Source organism: Corapipo altera, unplaced genomic scaffold, assembly GCF_003945725.1.
Source record: "Corapipo altera isolate COAL_440 unplaced genomic scaffold, ASM394572v1 57, whole genome shotgun sequence".
Lineage (NCBI taxonomy): Eukaryota > Metazoa > Chordata > Aves > Passeriformes > Pipridae > Corapipo > Corapipo altera.
In genome coordinates, this window is record NW_020884905.1 from 9,132,304 (window position 1) to 9,153,929 (window position 21,626).

General features: G+C 38.9%; 1 protein-coding gene across 10 annotated transcripts in view; it reads right to left on the reverse strand.

Annotated features, from left to right (window-relative positions):
• Window positions 1–21,335, reverse strand: part of NFIA (nuclear factor I A) — a 413,178-nt gene extending 391,843 nt beyond the window's left edge. For 8 of the 10 annotated variants that reach the window (XM_027651691.1, XM_027651698.1, XM_027651693.1 and 5 more), the window contains exons 1-3: window positions 20,736–20,844; window positions 20,119–20,213; window positions 17,840–17,911 (exon numbers count right to left, since the gene is read on the reverse strand). The gene's annotated coding sequence lies outside the window, so the exon portion shown is untranslated. Of the gene's footprint in view, window positions 1–17,839; window positions 17,912–20,118; window positions 20,214–20,292; window positions 20,309–20,735; window positions 20,845–20,934 lie in introns of those variants that run through there. The other 2 variants (XM_027651688.1, XM_027651687.1) reach the window with 2 other exon arrangements.
• Between the last annotated feature and the right edge of the window lie 291 nt (window positions 21,336–21,626).

The following is a 21,626-nucleotide window of genomic DNA, read 5'->3' on the forward strand; positions in this document are numbered from 1 at the left end:
AATCATTTTTTCAGTCTTTATCGCCCCAGCACCATCCTGAGGGTTTCATGACCCACAGAACAAATAATGCCAGGAATCACATGCTACAGCCAGGCTATCTACCAACCAGGCAAAACCAGATAGGAAAGTGCAAAAAAATGCTTAATAATTTATTTTAACTATTCTTCATAGAGAAACAAGACCTGCAGAACAACACTCTTGAGGGGATGAGTTTTAGGGGGCATATGCTATCTTTCTGCACTGTGTCCTTTAATATTTTGTAAATATGTCTTAAGGACAGCTAAGCTTCTCCAGGTTGGGTAAAAATCAGTATTTAGAAAAGAAAGACCCACTGAATGAACCTATACATTCTCTAATGAAGCATTTATCACATGGGCTGACAGTATTAGATGTCAGAGAATCCTCAGAGGGTTGCTCCTTCCTAGCATCCAAATACCTCAGTTTTGTATCACCAAAGAGTTACCCTAAGATAAAAATTCATAGAGAAGCCCAGGCTTCAGTAGCTCTAATTCCCATAGATATAGGTTATTTCAGCTCTCTGATCTTGAGGCTATTCAAGGCAGTTCTCACTTGATGCCACAAACTTCAAGGGGCAGTCATAGATCATGGTGGCATCAGGTGAATGTCTTCAGGCCTGGAAGACAACCAGGAATGAAGGATATTCAGCTGGAATACTGAACTGACTCTTCACCAAACAGGATTTTCTCCACCCTGCAGTTTCTTTGCATTACCAGGTTGAACTGACTCTGTGCTTGGTGCATTTGCTCTTTTACCTTCCAGAATGCCCTGCACTTCCAAGAGCTCCTTGGTACAGAACAGTACAAATAGCAAATCAAGCTCAAGTAACTAAGACAGTACCCCCTGTTTATGTACTGAACACACACACTCTCACATTGTTTAAAACACCCCCCTTTTCCTATCCATATGTTGTTGCATTTCCCTAATGATGCTTCCACTGTGCCAGTGTCTCCTGAACAGGAGATGCACAACAGCTGGTGAAACAGGACAAAGTCAGGGGAGAGCAGCTATTAGAGGAGTTAACTGGTAAAGCCTGGACACCACTAGGAGACATTTTCCATGTCACTGTGCATTCAGCATGGAATCTGTGTCATCACATGGTGTGGCAGTCTTGGCAAATCTGTTCCAAAGCTGAGTCTGCTGGCACTTTGCAACTACCATCATCCCTGCTGTCATTGCTGTTTGGCTGCCTCACTGCAAATGGTGTTCTCCTGTCACCTCTGCTGCCACAGACACACAGAGCTCAGTTCAGTTCCAGCCTACCTACGTACTCTGTCACCAGGCTGAATGGGAATGCTCTGGATTCCCTTTTAGATGGTATTTGTCCATAATAGACAGCCTCTAAAAACAGGGATATAATTTTTTTCTGCTTTTATCTAGGAATAGCGGAAGAATTCCTGATTTTCTATGGACATAAATGTATTCTAGCCAGCTCAGTTCAGATGTTATTTTTTCAGTGAAGATCATTCAACAGATAAAAGATTCCCTGAACATGAGGCATTAAACCTGAATTCTTTAAAGGGACAGCAGACCTTCCTGGGAACTGCAGTTTCTCTTGTGTATAAATCCGCAGAGGAGTGGGTAGTAAGCTATGCTGGTGTTCAGGTAATTTTCTATCTGTGAGAGGCAGTTCCTTCCACATAAAACTGTATTCACTATGGATGTGCAGTTATAAAAATGGAAAGGCATGAGGACACAGCAGCTGCTGGCTCATTGTCAAATGCTGGGAGCATGTTATGCTCTCTGCTGTACTGGACAAACCTATTTTCCCTACTGCACTAGTGTTTTTCTACATTTCACCCCTTTCATTCATTCAGTTAAACTTCTCATTATTTTACAGATTTTGAGGGATCCTTCAAAGCAGTTACTCTGCTTCTGTACTTTGTACAGAAAGTAGGATATTACTTATCATTCAATTCTACTGCTCTCTTTACTGTGGAGAGAACACACTTGTTGTTTGCTGACCCCTCTGGATTGCAGGGGCAAACATTAAGGGGATTTGCTCTATATCCACCCTATGGGAGTCCTGCTTAGCGTGATTAATTCCCTGTGCTAAAACATAATTAAACACACCTCGAGAATTTTTTTTTGCCCCTGAATCTGCATGCATCTAAATCTTGGGGAAAATCTCAAGGAAGATGAATTCCCATCTTAGAAAGAAACCGGTTTGAATGTTCTGGGAGCTGGCAGCAATGGGTCACTTCATACCTCTAGCACATTGACACGGGTCTACAAGGTTTTTGGAAAAACAAGATTTAAAAGTTGGGTTCATTATCCACATGCCACATTCTCGTGATAGGACCTGAGGAGCAACAACTGCACACCTGGGTATCTCCAGAGAATTAGAACTGCTGGCTTGCCATATTTTGTCCTCTTTCTGCCAACTACTGAATAAAGGGAAACAATATCTTTACAACCTCTATTTCTTTCAGAAATTCCCTGTCTCTGAAAGGTTTCAGTAGATCTTTCATTAACCTGCTTTTATGTATCCAGTGTATGACTTTTTTTACAAAACAATAAAAAAGTTCAATCTTTTGACATAGAAAATGAAATTACAGTCTTTAAATGTTGTTATTATTTGGAATATTATAGTTTGAGGGTCCAGTTTTCTTTCCTCTGTCCTGTACAACTGAAAAAACATTCAGTTTATTTTTTTTTCTGAATTTTTGATATATTTTTACACCACTTATATGTGTATTTTACTCCCTTCCTGCTCCTAGCTACCCTATTGCAATAGGAACCTGCAGCATTTAGGAACAATTCTATGTTTCAGATACATGGTCCACAGCAGAGGGACAAAAGGGATTAAGTCCTTTTGTTCTACTTGTTCCAAACACATCAGATACACAAAATACATGCATAAGCCTTGATGATCATTCATACAAAATTTGTGCTGGTTTTGGCCAAAAAACTCCCTTCAAGCATTTTCTTCTCATGAAACCAGAAGACTTCCCTGATAACCAAACCAAGTAATTTTCATCTAGTGTTTTGGACTAACCTAATCAGCTTGATGTCAGTATATATTTTAAACTCTACAGGAGGACAACTAGAACAGCACAGTACGACTTGGAGCAATTTTTACTCTAAACTTTACCAGACATTGTCTGCTTTAGTTTATCTTTATGGCTGGTTCCTTAGCTTCTGGCAAGGCAAGTATTTAAAAAATGAACATATGTTGCATAAAATGACAATGCATGTAAATTAATTATTTTACTCTGACATACATTTCTAGCAGAGCAGAGCAATCTCTATGGTCGTGATTCAGATCATGTTCTGTGAAGTCTGTGTGGCCACGTCTGTTAAAATGCAGCTGCATTTTACAAGTCATTCATTGCCTGTAAATGCAGGTGATCATCCTACATGAAGTGAAGATGAACTTTCAAATAATTGATCTAACGAGGACAGGGAATATTGTCGTAATTAGTGCTTTGGGAGTAGCTGTTAGGGTGGATAAGCTCCTTCTGTGGATTACTGAATGTCTGATTTCTGGTTTCAAGTTTCTTACATGCAGTGCAGGTGCTATTTACTCATCTGCCTTGTAGATGAGTTGTAGATAATTTTTTTTAAAGTAATGTCAAGTAAATACAAAGCATTGTGGTTAATAGCTTGAAGACTGCTAATAATAATCATGGGTTTTGTTTACTGCTCCCCAAATATCCTTCCTGACTGGATTTCTGTTCTTAAAAACTGATACTGAATGAGAGAAAAGAGAATCAGAACTGCCTGAAATGTCAAATCTTAGGAGCACAGCTTGGAGCGCAGACAGATGGACCTAGCAAAAAGCAACTGCATATAAAAGTGCTATAATCCGTTGAAGCAGCATGTTAGTCGAGAACAATCAGATTCAAAATTGTTCCTCTGAAATTTTCTCGCTGGCAACCAAACATTGTGACTTTTGTCATCATGCTATGAGGATGAATCAGATGGGTGACAAGAGCCAGGGACTGGAGAGAAAGCAGCAGATGTGAAGACAGAAAAGTAAAGCCAGCACAAAATGCCGCTATCACTTACGAGGGGAGGTAGTGATTATGGCATTAATCAACATTCCATAATCAATGGCAAAAACTCTGAGGAGTGCCAATATCTATTCATCTTTACTTATGCATATGCCAATCCTTCTTTATGATGTTGTCCCTGGGCGTAGTCTCTAGGTTATAAAGATTGTTGCCATGAAAAGACATAATTGTAGTTCATGACCTGGAGGCCAAGGTAGTGTATAATGATGCTATTGTGCTCGGGGATGTACAGAGAGCTCCAGAATGAGGGTGGAATGTAACCAAATACAGCATTCCAGCAGAAAGTCAACAATGCATTTTAAACAGAAAATCGTAGCTGTGCTATTAGAAATAGCTTTTGCCAGGATGTAATTACACAGAAAACCAAATTATATCAAAAAAGTGATAGCATTCCTGACATCAACAGCCAAAAAAGTACTTTACCCCAGGAGCTCCCCAGACCTATGAACAATAGGAAGTTGTGTTGGAGGGCTGTTAGCCTGGGACAGAATCCTACCTTTGAGTGCATAATGCTTAACTCCTTCCTCGCCTCTTGAGCAATGCTTTCTGTCTTGCTCACCCCATAATTACATCCAATGTGTGCCATATTTGAGACTGAGAACTATTTCCCTGTATGGTAATAAAATGTCCTAGTTATAAGCCTTAAAATTATCTAAGAGAGTGTCTGGCTTAGCAACCTTTGAGCCTGCTGTTTCCAGAAGGCTTCGGCTCAGCATACGAGATAAGGAGGCCTCAGGGATGCTTTGCTGGTTTTGGCAAGGACTGTACTAAAAACCTAAAGCAATTCTGACTTCTCTTCACTGATTGCAATCTCGTATTCTATTTTCAGCATAATTTTAGAAGAACACCAAAGTGCCTTTTTTATGCTCAGACATACAGATAATAAGTTACATCACACCAGGTTGGAGGCTGACATGCTTTTTGCAAAGCCTGGAGTGTTAAAAGTTTATGAGAAGTTTGATTTAAAACTATAGTCTACACCGTGCTCCCCGGGGAAAGAGACAAGGCTCCTTTAAAGCTTGGAAATGATGCTCCATTTGCATTGCATGGGATCTGCACATACTGGATTAAGTTGCTTTATGTGATGTTATGTGACTGAATGTAACCAAGTATAACCATATGGTCCATAAAGTAACTTGTGAAATAGACTTGCCTTACCCTGGGAATAGATGTTGCTCATTTACGATCCCCAAAATATTCTGTGTCTGAATTGCTTGCAAGTAGTACGAGGGAGCTGGGCTGTGTTTTGAGACTGGTGCAGCAGCCAGACAGAATCCTGACACCAGCTCAGCTATAAAATGTACTTGTAGGTCAAAGCTACAGAACAGTCTGTATCATGCTGATTGCTGTCTTTAGCATTTCCCAGTGCAGATCTGTTCAATAGATAAAAGTGCTAAATTACTGATCCTGGTTATGTTAAACTGAAGGCTGTAAAGACCATCTCATTATTCTGGTTAATTCTCCAAGGAAAAGAATAATCTTGGAATCCAGTTCTCCTACACATCTACCCAAAGGATAAAACAATCTGTTTGAAGGGATCCCAATTCATCCCTCTGTAGCTTTAGTCCCTGCCTGCTATCTTTGACAGCTAATTTCTTCCCATTCTTTTGGTGTGTAGTTTAATCACGTAAAACTACACCGACACTTCTCAAATATTTCAAATACCCGCTATTTTCTGGTTTGTCTCTTCTAATAATGAGTTGTAAATCCTAGCAGCTTTCCTGACAGACTTGAAAGACTACTTGCATTTACAAGTCGGTCACCTATAATATCACTTGGATGTTATGGAGTCACTGCACGTTACTAAGGTGGACCCTAATTATGAAGTTAAGACTCAGATCACAGTTACTTCAATATCCTGGATTAATCGGGATTCAGAGCCTGGAACTAGACTATGACAAAAAATATGGAATTTGAACCAGAGTCTTCACTGGGACAAAGAATGTTTGGACCTAGAACTTTTGTGTGAACTTTATGCTAATATCTACATTTTATTCACTTCAAAGAACGGCTCAGCGCAGCTGAATATTGAAAACATGGTCCTGTGAGAACAGAAGTGGAGCACACTGTGCAGCTGATACTCAGCTGACTTTTCTTTGTTCTTGTCTGTCAGTAACACCCATGAAATTCATATTTTAAAATAAATAAAAGGACAGAGAATAAAGACTAAATAACATGATCAGTGGATTAATCTAATAATCTTATGGTAATACTGGCAGTAACCATTGTTGTTTTAAAGCACAATGAACAGTGATTTTTTATTAAAGCTGCATGGAAAAAATGCACACTCTGCTTCTTAAATATCTTAATGAAAATAGTTTTACTATCAGATACATCCCTTCCCAGTTGCCTGTGTATTGAGTAATACTAGAAACCAATTGCAAGGTAAGTAAATCAAAAGGAGACACTTCTGATGAATGTCCAGAGGCAGTTCCTTATATTACATGTAGTGCCCCTATAATTAAAAAGTGTAGTCTAAATTCAAATATTGCATCAACTACCTGTTGACTTTATTAGATCAGTAGTTCTTTATTACCTCTTAGATTTTTGGGAGGCATCCATAAATATCTAAACCCCTGCTAAGAATATAAATCCGGAGGTGATGAACTCTATTTCATTACAGAGATTTATGTCTTTAACAAGAAAAGAGAATATTTGATATTAATAATAGAGGTCTTTGCAAATTTCCAGGGAGTTACTTGACTATATCATCTTGTGCAGTTACTCTATTCAGACCCAATTTCATGTGCTTTTTAAAGACTGATCATTCATCTTTTCTATTTTGTTAAATAAGAGAGATTTCAGAAGTCATGTAACATCTCTCTCTGTGAATATGTGCTCACATGTGAACAGTCATGTACACGGAGGGAAGTTTCTCCCAACTTTGCACTCAGTGCCACACCAATCCACATCCAACTCTGTTTTCTCATTTTTTTTCCCCCAGTCAGTGTTTCCCCAGATGTCAGTGTTAGAAGTATCAAGCCCTACTCATGAATGTTGTGTGAAAAGAGACACAGCTACTGGCTTCCCCACTGCTCAAGGAACTAATTTTTGAGACTTATTTTACCTCCAGAAGTAGCTGAATGCCTGAACTATTTAAACCATAGTGATGGGAACTAAATATAATTGTTTTACCAGATATTGGATTCTTTCCACATCTGGCACTAACATGCAGTGATGAAATGGTCAGGAAAAGAGGAATTAGAGGTAAAGAAAGGTAGGAATGGATATTCATTCCTAAAAGTATGCATGAGAGCATATGAGTACTATGTCCTTTTCACAGTATTTTCCACTGCCCCTTAGTTTCTTTCTAAAATGAAATTTGAGCAGGTGGCCAGAGAAGAAAAGAAGCAAACTCATGAGCAGTTAAAAACCACTTTGATCTCATTTCATATCTGGAAGTCCAATACTAAGACACTAAATGTGGAAAAAAAATGGAAATGAAGTTTTTTTGACCTTTGTCCTTTGGACACCAGCTAGATCTTTTTTCCCCACTGTGACTGATAAGCATAGCAGAAAGGGAATGAAGACACACCAAGCGTGTCCAAGTTCTTCATTTGCAAACCTTCTGTTTCCTTCTGAGAAAGGGAGTAATCTCTGCATAATACAGTATTAAACTGCAACTAACAAAAATGGTGCCTCCTTCCTGTCACACTTTACAGCAGGCCAAGGATGTGCAAATCATGAGACTATAGATTTATTTTTCCTTATTCCATTAAATATGTATTTGTGAGGGAAGTAGGCACAGCCAGGATTATTCCCTTAGAACAATTTCATAAATTGCACGTGTTCTGCACAGACTTTTAGGCACAGACTAAATATCTATCACTCCTTACTTAGATTTTTTTTCCTCAGGTCTTTTATTTTATTTTCCTCTCTCCCTTGGGTTGTAAAAAGTTGAGCCATTTCCTCCATAAAAAAATCATCTTCCTAAAACAAGAAAATAGAAGCTTCTGACAACTGTATATCATTATGGTATTCAAGCTACATAAAATAATCCCAACATCTGTTTCTCTGTCAATTTTCCAAACTCTAACCTACTAATAATATGCTAGATGGATGGTAAAACCAACTATCACGCTATCTTCTGATAAAATAAATGCAAAGGGATGTGTGGCAGCTTTTGTGACAACACAAAATGTATGGAAAAAAATAGATGCAAAAAGAATCACAACAAAAAAAAAAAAGGAACATATGCCATCAACAAGCAAACATCAAAAGTAAACTCCAGAAAAATAATGTTAAGACCGGTAGTTTATCAGAACAGATTTGACACGTTCTGTTTTTACAGTTACATCACTTACAAGATGGTTTCTTGCTGTTTTTGAAATCAGGGCTGACCAACAATATAATTCTCTTTTTCTGAGTGTGCCTAATGATTGGAAAGACGTTCTCTTGATTGGCCTTGACATTTCACTCTGGCTACTTCCATCCTGGGACTGCTTGTTGTCAATGGGCAATCATTTTAGTGTTAGGAATTCTGCAATGAAGGCTGTTGTCATCTAGTCATGCAAGAACATTAAGAATATTCTATTGCATATGACTGTGACCTTGGTTAATGTTTAGGAAGCAATAGCTGGATTTGATTAAATAATCTTCCCTAACTATGTTGGAGCCTTAAATGAGACAGGAAGGAAAAAGAGGCTGTCATAACTTCCATTTCTATGCCAGACTTGGAAAGATCTTTCTTCTGCTCTGTGCATGGAATGGGCCTAATGACTATAGGTACCTGAGAATGGCAAATTGAATCAAACTGGAGATCCTGCTACTTTAATAGCCTGTCTCCAGAATCATAAAAGAACAGAACAAGTAGACATATAGACAGTGACAACTTTCTCTCAAGTTCTGACAAGCTGCATTGTATGAATTTCCAAAGCCAGAGCTGGTGTTCACATCTTTGCATGGAACAGCCCTTGCTGGACGTTCCTTGTCTCAGTTTGAACAGTCAAGTTTTGAGTTGCCTTCTCCTTGTGGTTTCTACAACTGTCTGGATACTGCATCTTTTGGAAGAATTCATGTTATTATCCCTCTATCTTTTTTGTGCTATTTAATTTGAAAAAAGAAAGTGCAGCTGCCTCATTCCTCTCCGTCGACTCTGCATCTCTAAATTTCAACTAATTTTAAATGCACATTCCCCTATAACCCTAATGCCTCCCTTTGTCTGTAACTGGCTTTATGAATGAAGGCACAGTGATTAAATTACAGTGATGACATGCCTGCATTGACTTCTCTGCTATGCATTGTGGAATATGACAGGGTTTGTTGTGTAAAGCCTCTCAGGCTATTAGTTGTCTGAAATAATCTTGCAAGAAAAGTTCACTTTTTAATGATAGAATTCTAAGCAGTGAAATGGAGCGGAGAATGGAAAAAAAATGGAATGAAGTACAAAACTTCTATGATAGAACACCTTCTAATTACAATAAGCCACTCCAGGGCTCAAATTATCAAATGATAATTTACACCTAGGTGATTTGACAGCACTCGGCCTTTGGCCTTCTGCCTAACAACACAATAGGCGTAAATCATTACCAAGTGATTCACACCCTGTCATGTCTTATTGCTTAATTAATTTGTCTAAAAGGCTTTCCATGAGAACTTATAGCAAATGCCTTTGTTGTACATCTTTTAGTATGGGGTCAGTACCTGCCCTCTCTGTCATTCTCAGTTCTCATTTCAGCCTGCTGTGGTTTAACAGGAAATTTTTGCTTTTACCACACAGTCATTTAAATTGCTGTTTGCATTTTATGCTCTGTTCTTTTAGGTAAGTTCATCAGTTGATCAATGGCTGCTGAGCTGAGTTAGGACTGCAGAGAGCCTAGAACTGATCTTATGGGTCACTGAAAAACTGCACTCAAGCAGTTAAAATGTTATTTTTATTAACTTGTAAGTGTATGTTTACTCAAGCAGGAATATCAACCTCATATATAGTGTTAGAACACGTAAAGCTATAGTGTTGAGGCAGACATTAAATATTTTGAATATAAATAATGTGCAGTGTACTCTTGCAATGATCCAATCCCAAGCTCTGGCAGTGTTCTGGAGAATAATAAATCTGATGATACAAAAAAAGGAGTTAAACAAATTTATGGAGAATATAACTACTGATAGCCATTAGATAGGATGATCCAGCTGCAGCCTTGAGTCCTTACACTACAGTGGGAGAGATAGCAAGCCACCAGTGTGCCTCCAGCACTTCTTAAAGGACAAATAATGATGAGCTGACTTCATGCCTACTCAAATATTTGATCTTTCTTGCTTTGACTGGCACCTAGAACTGAGAAAAATATTTAGTGAGAGCTTGGCTTGTTTTGATTTCACTTTACTGATTGTAGTTTTTCCATGATGAGATCATGATTTGTCTCAGATCTCTTCTCCTGGTTGAAGAGTAACTGGGGTGGAAAGTGTCCTCAAACTACTTCAAGCCATGGAACAGTCATTGTTGGCCACATGGAGGTTTTTAATATCTGTGCAGGTGAATGCATAATCAAATGTCAGTTCAATTAGCACTGTATTCTTGGATATTAGATTTTGGGATACCATCAATCTCTTCCTTGATTGTTAATGTTAATAATATAAGTAACAAAGCAGTGATAGGAATGCAAAAAATAGCCACAAGACTACATTTAGCTTCCAAGAATCTTATTTCTCATTATTGAATTTTATCTTTGAAAATGAAAGTTCACTACCTGCAACTAAACACCTGCAAACTACATAAATTTACTTCACTTCTTTGACAACCTGAGAAGGAACATCTGGGAAAAGCAAACCAGAATGTAAGCAGATGGAAATTTGATTGCAAGAGAATATAAATTGTTCCCTTACATAGAGTTTTCAAATTAAGACTATTTTCTGATAATACCCTTATGAAAGGTATTTTTTAATACTTAAAAATACAACTATTTCTTAATTCAAATCTCAGATGAACATCATCTAACAAAAACTTACATTTTTTCTTGCCTATGTTCATTTGCCCTGTCAATAACAGAGTTTTCATCTTTCCACTTGCCTTAGACTGAGCTTCCTGATAAGACCATGAGTTTATACGTCTTTGGTCAAACCAAGGCAGTGATGTTGGATTTTGGCTCTCCCTATTTACAAGTGTGTTGACTCTAAGTGTGACTGGGGCATATCTTCAGTTATCTTTCAGCAGATCAAGGCTCACTGTTATTGGCAGCCATTTGCTCCAGAGCCTCATGAGACACGGACAGCAAGTAAAATCCCCTCTTGATCCTGAAGATTTCTTGTTTACCACCTTGTCAGTTATTTAACTTGTTTGGGACCTTGTATTTCAGGTAACCAATTCAATCAATGGTTTTAACAACTGTCATCCCATAGTTTTCTATCATGTGTATTTGGTTCCTACAGTGCAGGAGAACATGACAGGGAGGTGGAAGATGCCTACACTTTCTAAGAAGCCAGGTGAGCAGGTCATATATTTTACCACTTAAATAACCTTAATAACCTTCCTGAACACTAACCAGCCCAAATGACCTGCTGTGCTCAAGAGAGGCATTCCAGTTTACCAAGATTAGCTGTTTAGCCCAAAGGAGGACCAGGCCATGCAAATACAGAATACTGGATACAACAGACAAGCCCAATAGTGATTATTTCAAAGGTAGTTGCATGGACATCTAGCAGTTCCTTTCATTCCTTTTATTTTTAAAAAGGGAATTAATTCAGTATCATTTCATCCACTACAACTGTTGGAAAAGTACCCATGAATCCGGCTATCAAGTTAAAAAGAAACTTTATGGGGACCACCCAGAATCTGTCCCTGGTTATCCAGCGCAACAGAGCCTCAGTGAAAGATTTTCTTTCTTTCTTGTTTTTGTCTTAAACTTTAAAAGGCAGAGTGAGCCGTTTAAGCACTTAGGCAGCTGCCCAGACACTGGCTTGCTCTGTCAGCTTGGCCCACACTCTCTGGCTTCCCTTATCTTAATGCTGAACTCTTTACCAGTAACGTTGAGTTCTCAAACCATAGGTCCACAGAAAATAGCAGGTAGATGCATATATCTCCTGTTCGGGATTTAATTATTCTTGACCTTAAAAAGTATATTGGAAGGTAACACTAATTGCAGGAACTTGCTTATTTTCCTTCTGAAACCCTGGTTCTTGCTAATTTCTGGTCACTTCTCAGAATGTTCTAATACAAAGCAATAAATGCTTTTACCAGCTTTGCCTGGTAAAAGAAGCATCTCTGCTATTTAACAACACTATCTTGAAAACAACCTCAGAGTGGCAGTTTTCTTTATTCTGTTTCTGAATTCAGATGACCCTTATTTTGCAAGTGTACTGACTCAACCAAAAAAAAAAAGGGAATTAAAACAAAGCAGTCTACATTGAAAAGTGGAAGATGACAATCTATTTAAATTTGAGAACAAGGCTGTTTCTACTCATTAGGCCAAATTTTATTGTCATTACACCTGGCAAGCTAGTCAAAGGCAGTATGACTGTAGAACTGCAATTGAATTTCACAGGAGTGACATGGCACAGTCAGACAGATTAGCTTGTAAATCCTCTGTAAAGGCCATATGCACGACAGTGAAAAAAATATTTTGAAGAATGTCAAATCAGAGTGCAATGTTTGAGCAATAAGAGGACCTCCCTAATTTTTTCAGTTTGAACAAAAATTCTAGATTAGAAGGGCTCTTTAAGATTCATCAAACCTTTGGGGCTCATTTCCTGCATTAGAACTCAGGACACTTGACAGTTTACAAGGAAGCCTTGCAGAAGAGACAATTCATGCAGCATGACCCACATGTGACATGAGAGCTCAGCCTGACCTCTGAATCACATCCTGATCTCTGTCCCCAGGACTGCCTGAGACCTGCTCACTTTTGAATAGGAGATTTATCCAAAGGTTTATGATAAGTGTTTCTCCTGCTCTTCCATTGTATTCTTTGTCACTGCAGTTAATATCATTGTAGAAATAGAAGCCGTAAAGAGTTCAATGAAAGCAAATGCTTTACAAGCACCTCTAAATTGTGATCATACCAAATTTGCATGCCTGCCATCTGCACATAAAACCCTGCCTTTGCTCCAGCAAAGCTTCCTTGCTGAACTCACAGTCTCTAGATCCTCACAGCTCTGCCCCACTGCACAGTTCTCTGTGTAAACATGGACAGTAGGGATAGAGGCAGCTGCGTGTGTCCATCTGAAGGCAGAATGCACCCTTAAGCTTTAATAATAATACTATTGGCAATATGTAACATTTAAATAAGCCTTTTCATCTTCAAAGCCCTCTGTAGGCACAGGGATTCACCCAGCATCTCTCTGGTGTGGATATTATTAGCATCCTTTTACAGAAGCAGTCGGGGAACAAAGAAAAACAAAAAACTTGCCCAGGGCCAGTGGTGGGATCACTAGCAGGTGGATTATTGTGAATTGCCATTACCTGGGACCTTCCTTTGGGGATCATTTGAAAAAATAACATAGGAATACATGTTCAAAGAACCACAGAGTGCTGACACTGTTTGTATGATGCTGCTCTTTCCAAAGAATTTACAGGGACATATCCCAGCCATTAGCCTAACAAGAGAAAGAGAGGGAAACTTTAACCGGTGAAAGTCATCCAGAATTCTCCTGTTGGTAGTTCAGTGTTACTCAGTGCATTGTGATGTAGATTTGATTGATTTGTTGCAGAGAAGTGCAGCACACTGCAGGGAAAGTGAAATATCACCTGGGGTTTGCTCAACTGCACATTGATTTAAACCACACTGAATTAAACTGCAGCAACCTAGAGGCTTCGGATCAAGCCACCCTTTATAAATACATGACCAATCTTTTTATTTTTAAGGGATCCTATTTTCACAGGAGCAGATTCCTGTGCTGAAATGCAAGAGTATCAAAATCTATATTACAGTAGCTGAAATACTAATGCACTGTGTCCTGGATTGTACCTCCCTCAGAAACATGACATGTTTTTGATCTAAGCTTTGGGGAATAATGTGGACAAAAAGCCTTTTCAAAAGCAGAGAATAAAAATGGTCTTATTTGAAATTTGAGTATAACAGCTGAAAAAAGCACCACCCTCATCTTTATTAGCCTGCTATTCAATCCACATGAAGTGAAGACATTGTAACGCTGCTTTTATCACCCCACTGGAAGTGGAGTGGTAATAAATGGAAAGAAACACATTACACGCTATCCAAGAGACCTGATCCTGAACTGCACTGAGCTTCTTATTCCAAGCCAGGAGTCCTTTTAGCTCTCCTTGACCTCAGTGAGAAATCTGGGCTCTCCAGAGCTAATGCACAGTATTCTTTATTCTTACAACTCTGGGATAGGTGTATTGAAAAATAGATTTAAAGGGAACACAAAATGTATTTGCTCTTTTTTTTGTGGTTGTTCTTACATCTCAACATAGTATATCTGGCAACAGAAAGGTATGGCAGCTGAACACTATGTGAAATATAAAAATCATGTCTGTTTTGTCTAGAATCTGTAAATTGTATAAGGTTAAGGATATTCTGCAGGAAAGAAGCACATTAACCTTCCAGAAGTGGATTTGTGCCTGTATTTTCCTATTAAAAAAAGTGTCTTTAACACAGTCTTCAAAGTTGTTCATGTGGATAAATACAGAGAAGGCATGTAGCCCTCCCTCAGTATAATACTGACCGGAAAAATACTGATTTTGTTTTTCTTAAGAAACAATAGCAAACGCTAGAAATCTTATCATCCGGTGTGCTGTTGATTTTTCTCTTTTCCTTTATTTATAGGAGACAGCTATAGGCATACCACTCACTCTCTAATATTCCTACAGAAACAGCAGCCATCTGGGTGCTGGGGTGGGTGCACCGAGCCCTAGGGTGCCTTTAGCCAGTTCACTTGGAATCTCGAGTCTGTCCTCTCCTATCACCCAGCAGCAATGGAACATTTGTTCCCTGAAGGGCCGGCACGCTGCCAGCAGCAGGTGTTAGGCTGTCCTCTGGGATGAAGGCAGCAGGCAGGAGCACTGATGTGTGCCTATGACAAGATGTTGCAAATCTGCTCTCATAGCGACGGTGACAGCATCTGGGACAGTGTTGTGAGTCACCATTCTGTAACCATTAAAAACCAGTTGCCGTTCCTTTCATAATAATAAATTAAAATATCATTCCAAAGTGTGCTGGTCTCGGGAAGGAAATTAAAGAAGGCATGTACAGATAAACACGTGTGTGCAGTGGCACACACATGGCATTACGGGGTGTATTATCCAACCGTGTTCAAGTGACTGTGCCTTAAATTAACAGGTACAGCTGATTGAAAGGATAGGGTCGTGGCTGCTATTCAAACTGCATTTTTAGATTTTCTTTAAGGAAATACAATAAACGGAAAATGTTTAAGACTCAGTAAAAAAAGTTAAAACCACTATCCTTTTAAATTAATGATTTTATAATTAATAGATAATTCTTACACGGTTGCACATATTAAGTCCAGATTCCTAAATCACTTTAGTTTTAGATTTTATTTACATAGGCTGAACTTATGCCTCTTCTGACTAAATTGAAAGCTTAGCAGGGTATGTGGCATTTTACAAGAAGAGGATTTATATAAATATCTGCATGGAAACAATAATAGATTAGCTGCTTCTTTCCAAAATGCCTGTTTTGAAAATGCTTGCATAGATCTGTAGGCAGGTGCACAGATATTGTTTCCATGACCTCTTCCCACAGAGATCATATTCTTCTACTTCGGTTTATACGGGATTTGAATATGGATAAAGCACATTTCTAAAATTCGCCAACAAGCCATACAGCAAATATCCAAATAATGCTGTCCCTTGATTTTGCTGGAGTCTTGTTTCAGCCTGGTATGCTTATCTTTCAAGCCATCTAAATCCAAGACCTTCCATCTTATTGACCTTTATTGAATATAACGCATGGAATTGACGAGCTCAAAGACAGGGCCTCTCTTTGACCGGTGGTGGCTTGTCAGCAAGGCCACTGCTTTAATTTGGGCTGAACCCGCCCCAGTCCAGATCAATGGCAGAGCTGTTAATGATGTCGACAGAGCCAGGATTTCACCCTTGGCTTCCACACTTACAATAGTCAGCTTCATTGTGATGCAGCTTTATAAGCAGGGCTTATCAAGATGAGGGGCTTCAGAAAGAGAGAACTCATATGAGGGTCAATGCCTCAAGTCACATTAAATGCAACACAGCTTAGCCCAAGTACTTCTTAGTATTTTAGTGCTTCTCCTCCACTCATCCTCAGTGTTCACTAAGTTTAACAATCGGGGTGGTTGTTCACTGATTTTAGTCCACCAAGTAAGTAATTTTGCCACTTGCTTCCCTTTTAGTCTTTCCCATAAGCTCCATTTTTGCTGGTTTGCCTAATATTTCATTCATCGCTGAAGACCAGATACCTTGCCTATCTATCACCAGATTTCAGTGAAAAATGAGTTATTTCTTCAAGGACAGAAGAAAAATCAGTTTTAAATGGTCCATCTTGTGGAAATGCATTTTACTTTATACCTTCCCTGTTTCATCTCCATGTTTTTAAATCAAAATTTGTTCTATTTTTTTTCCTCACAAAGGAAGTGTGCAAAACCAGGTGGGTTTTTTAGGGCAGTTTCAAAGAAAACAAAATATTTTTTTGGGAGAACAGATTTGGTCAATAATTGGGTAAAAATATGCAGAAAATATTGTAAGTGGCAAACCATATTTTTCCGGTCTTTTTCAAAATAAAAATGTCTAATTTCAGGAATGCTGACAATTTTTGGTTAAGAATTTTCCCTCAGAGCAAGTATTTGTCATTTAAAATTTGACCTGAACCTATAATAAGACAAGACTCTCAAGGAATTGTAAGTGATATAAAAAGGGGGAGTGGGGGGAGAATTAATTTACATTTGAATGTTAAATTCAGGGATGATGCAGAGCACATTTTTTTAATTTTTATTTTGTGATGGAATTGAAAAATTGATCACTCAGCTATTTTTTGCAACTTAAGGCAAATAAAGGAAACCAGAGAGCTGGCTACAGTGACACGATCAAACAACACCCCTTACCACACACTAAACTCCTCTGTTAACTGTAATACTACTATAGACTGTCAGACATTGCTCTACAGTTATTACAGTGTTTTCAGTATAAACACCCAGTAAGACAGAAAATAAACTTACTTTTGAAAGGGAAGAGAGTCAGAAAATAGACAAAATTAAGTGCAGCTTTGAAACTCTCCTGATTTTTTTAGGATTAGCTGCTGGGTCTGTGTTTAGCAACATAACAACCCCAAATCCAAAAGGTGCCAATTACATCACCCCCTTGACCTCTGCTAAAGCCTGGTGACGAGCACTCTCAGCTCACAGTTCTTTTGATATTTTTAGGTAAATGTTGAAGTTTTCCCTCATTCTCCCACATATTCACTCACCTGCTGCATGTTTAAGATCAGATTTTCGAAGTCAGGTATGTGAATTTGTGCAGGTACATCTGCACACATCAACATTTGAAAATCCAGCCCACAGTTCAAATGAAAAAAACCCCAGAATTCTATTCCCATGTGAGTTCTACAAATGCCTCTGAGAAAGCCAAATCATTTATTGAAATGTTTGACAAAGAAACCACATATTTGTTGTTTTGATGCATTAGATAAGGGTCTACTTTTTTTGGAAGAAAAATCCTTTGCTGTAAATCAGCAGCATGAAGAATTAAACATGAAAACAAAAGCATATTATTTAAAGAACAGCCTGTTCCCTAAACTGTTACTGTGCTTGGTGCCAAACCACATTTTGTGATATATCATGTACAACCTCCTCTTGCATGTTTTACTGTTATGCTTTATATGACTTGGAGTGAGAAAACCCTGATAGTTCTGCCTTAAACTTACCACAGCCATCAAAGACAGGTCCACTCACAGAGCTGCATCACAATATGACAACTTCCTCCTGGGATGATGACTCTAAAAGAGGTGGAAAAGTGTTTGTTTACTTGGCAATATGTATGAAAATCTGAATTGACTAGAAATGTAAATTTAAGAGCGGATCTGTTACCCTTCATGAAACACTTGGTGGATGCAGGATGACAGTGACCTTGCTGCAAAATGCAACACACACAAAGTAGGGCCACTTCATTCTCACACAGGCCTAGAAATAGAGAGTAACCTAAACTTGAATGTGAATTTACAGTATATAAACCATTATTATCATAGTATGCAGGCATATACCTGTAGAGGTAAATGTTAAATAGTTTATTTCACACAGGGTTATGTTGTATTTTATTTACAATGGAGTAACAACAAGCACACAGGCAACTACTGCAGAGCATCTCATGTCCACCAACTTCCTGCTTAAATATATATTGGGATGTTTTGGTTATGTGCCTTTATCCCCCATCACTACATTTACTCTAACCTATTATCAAAATTCATCCTGATTAATTTTCCAAGACATACCTGAGACAACAAACCTAATTTTCCATACTGTGGTAGAGAGAAGGGTTCAGCAGCCTTTTATAGATCTTGTTTCTAGTCTCTCACTGATAAAATCCTAAACCAGAGACACTCACAGGATAGAAAAAAACCAGATCTGACAAGTTAGCAAGGGGAAAAAAGGACTGGAGCTGGCTGTGGCACGAGCGTAAGGGGTGAGACCTGCAATAGGAAGCCAATGGGGACATCATGTGTAGAAGGTGCTGTTAACTGCTCCATTAGCTCAGGTAGAGTGGCCCAAGATATGGTACAAAAGGTCCGAGACTCAGGAGTGACCCAGAGGGATGTCAGTGTGATGCAAGACCTGTTTTCCATTTTATTTATGATCCTTTTAGAAAGATGACAGGCAGGAACTATACTAAAATTATACATCTTTCAATGCCAAGGACTTATGGGAAAAGAGATTACAGAATCAATGTTATTCCTTCAGTTGAAATTGAACTCACTCTGTTCATATGCATTATATCTTTAATAACATAATTGCATGATGCTTTTTTCTACAACTCTCTTGCCTTATTCCTTGCACAGTTCTGACCTACACTGAGATGAACCAGGGTTGAGTAGTGAAGTAGAATCTTCTGGATCTTCACATATTGAGAAACTAGAGGTAATAAATGAGGTAGATATTCTTTGGAGTTACAAGAGAGTTAAATCCACTTAAGGCTGAGATCTAGAGTCTCTAAGTACCATTACTAGAGTGAGCATGTGGTGATGGACAAATCACATAGTCAATGATATATGGTCCCTTATATCTATCTCATTTTCAGGGGGCCCAAATTGATAGTCAAGGGTTAGAAATACTGAAGTGCTGAACTAGCTGAAGGTGAGGACATAAAGGGCCATGCCAGGAACATGTAGAGTTTAACTAAGTATTTCCATAAAACACTTATAATAAACTCAAATATCAGTAAAAACTATGATTATATTGAGAAGATGTAATTTTTTTAGATACACTGAAAATAGAAAGAAGCCTGAATCTAAAATTCTCTTTTATACATATTATTACTGTGAATTTAGTGAATTCAAAGGAGTAAAATGACTGAGTTTAATAACTCACTAATGTCATTTAGGTCATCCAGCTGCTCCACATTTTTATCTTTCTGCATTTTATTAAAATAATGGTCATAAGAACACATTTTTCTGTAGTTAGCCCAAATTAGTGTATTAATATGAAAATCTAATGTTAAATATTCTAAAATAATTATGATTTAACATTAGTATGCTTTATTTTTTCTTTCTGTACCTCATTTCCCTTCACCTTCCGGTGGTATAAAAAAAATAAATTAAATTTTGTTTGTCATATATATAAACGTGACTGTAAAAAGTGTTGTAAAAAGCTGAAGAGGAAATTAATAACTCGTGGCAGTAAACAAGGCCTGAGACCACACAGTGAACTGTGAGGAGAAACAGAAGTTTTTTTGTCCCATCTATCTTATATGTGAATAAAAAACCACACAGGCAAGTAAATGTAGCATAATGCATAGACAGAAGTAGTGCAGTCTTAATTTCAGCTTTCTAATGTTTCAACCTTTGAAGTCCCCAGTCCTTTTAACATTCCTTAAATGTTATTTCACTGTAATTACTGTTTTTGCAATGAGAGGGTTTTTTTCTCCCCCAAAAGGAGTTATTTAGTATCAGTCCAGGAGGCTCTGGGAAAGGGAGAAAGGATTGTAGCTTACCTGTTTCAAATCCTTTGCCCACATGCCAGATAATTCTGACCAAACTGGAAGATTTTTCCTTGAAATTTTTCATTCCAGAAGAAAGAAGTCTTCACCTGTAGGAAAACGCGGAGTAGAGCTGCTGTGGCAGTTTATTCCTGAGTTTATTCCGGGATGTGCTGCCCAGTCCCTTACTTTGGGCAGGGCCATGGTGGAGCACATCCAGCTCAAGAGGGAGGCAAGTGCGTGTCACACAAGAGCGGATGAGCAGAACCTTATGGTTTATGAGACAGTTTCGGTGAACTGTGTTTATATTATGGTTGGGCAAAGGTGCAAGCTTTGTGCTTTTTTTTTTCCCTAAAAAGGGAAAACCACAGAAAGAAACAGAGATGAAAAGGAAACAAGTAAACAAATGTGGTTTAACAGAAACTGAGGGACAATTTATCCTCAGCACAGCAAGCAAAAACTTGGAAAACATTTGGAAAAGTCAGAAAACAAGTTAAAGTTGGTTGGCAGACTCCGACAGAGCTGACAGCTAAAACTACCCCTGGCATATTGACAACAGTGTGGCATCAATCTGTGTGTAACAACCTATCCTTGAAAAACTCCATCCTGGATTTAAGCTAGCACTTCCTAACCTTTTCTCTACCCAGCCTCCAAGCTGCGGTGTGGAAAAAGTTTTCAGACATGACTTTTAACTCGTTTACGAGCAGGGGCCGGCGCTCCCCCTCAGATCGCCATCATGGCGGCTGCCTCAGCCCCGCTCCCTCAGGGGCTCGTCTCCCTCCCTCACGCTGCACTGGTCAGCATAGACACCCTCCTCAGCTGCCTGCTCACCTCTTGTCTGGGGTCTTGCATCTACTCCCCATTCCCACTTTCTTTATTCAGGACATTATTCCGTTCCCTAAAGCACGACCATGGCAGAAAGATGAGGAGCCTTGTGGCTTCTCTTGTTGTAGCCCATTCCACTGTAGGCTGTGTGCTGCCTGAGGGGGCCCTGAGCACCCTTCCTCACAAGGTTATTAATTATTGCTGCAAGGTTGTTATACAACTGCAGTACTTGTCTACACAAGTGTAGGGCTGTGTCTGCTGGTACCTGACTGTGCTGGAGGAGGAAACAGCCACAGGGTTTTTCCCGCTACAACTGCTGGTGAGAGGGATGGGACCTCCTGTTCTTAAAAGCCACAAAATGTGATTCTTAGGACTGACCCAGTACTTTTCTGGCAGCATAAAACCTGGAAGAAAGGAAGCTGAAGGAAGACCACCTTGCTCTCTACACCTCCCTGAGAGGAGGGTGGAGCCAGATTTGGGCGTCGGGCTCTTCTCCCACTGAAAGAGGAGCTAGACAAGAGGAAGCAGCCTAAAGTTGCACCAGGTGAGGTTGAGATTGGATATTAGGGAAAATTTCTTTTTCAAAAGGGTTGTCAAGTTCTTGCACAGGCTGCCCAGGATGGTAGTGAAGTCCCTATCCCTGGAGGGATTTAAAAGATGTGTGTGGATGTGGCACTTGGAGACACTGGTTAGTGGTG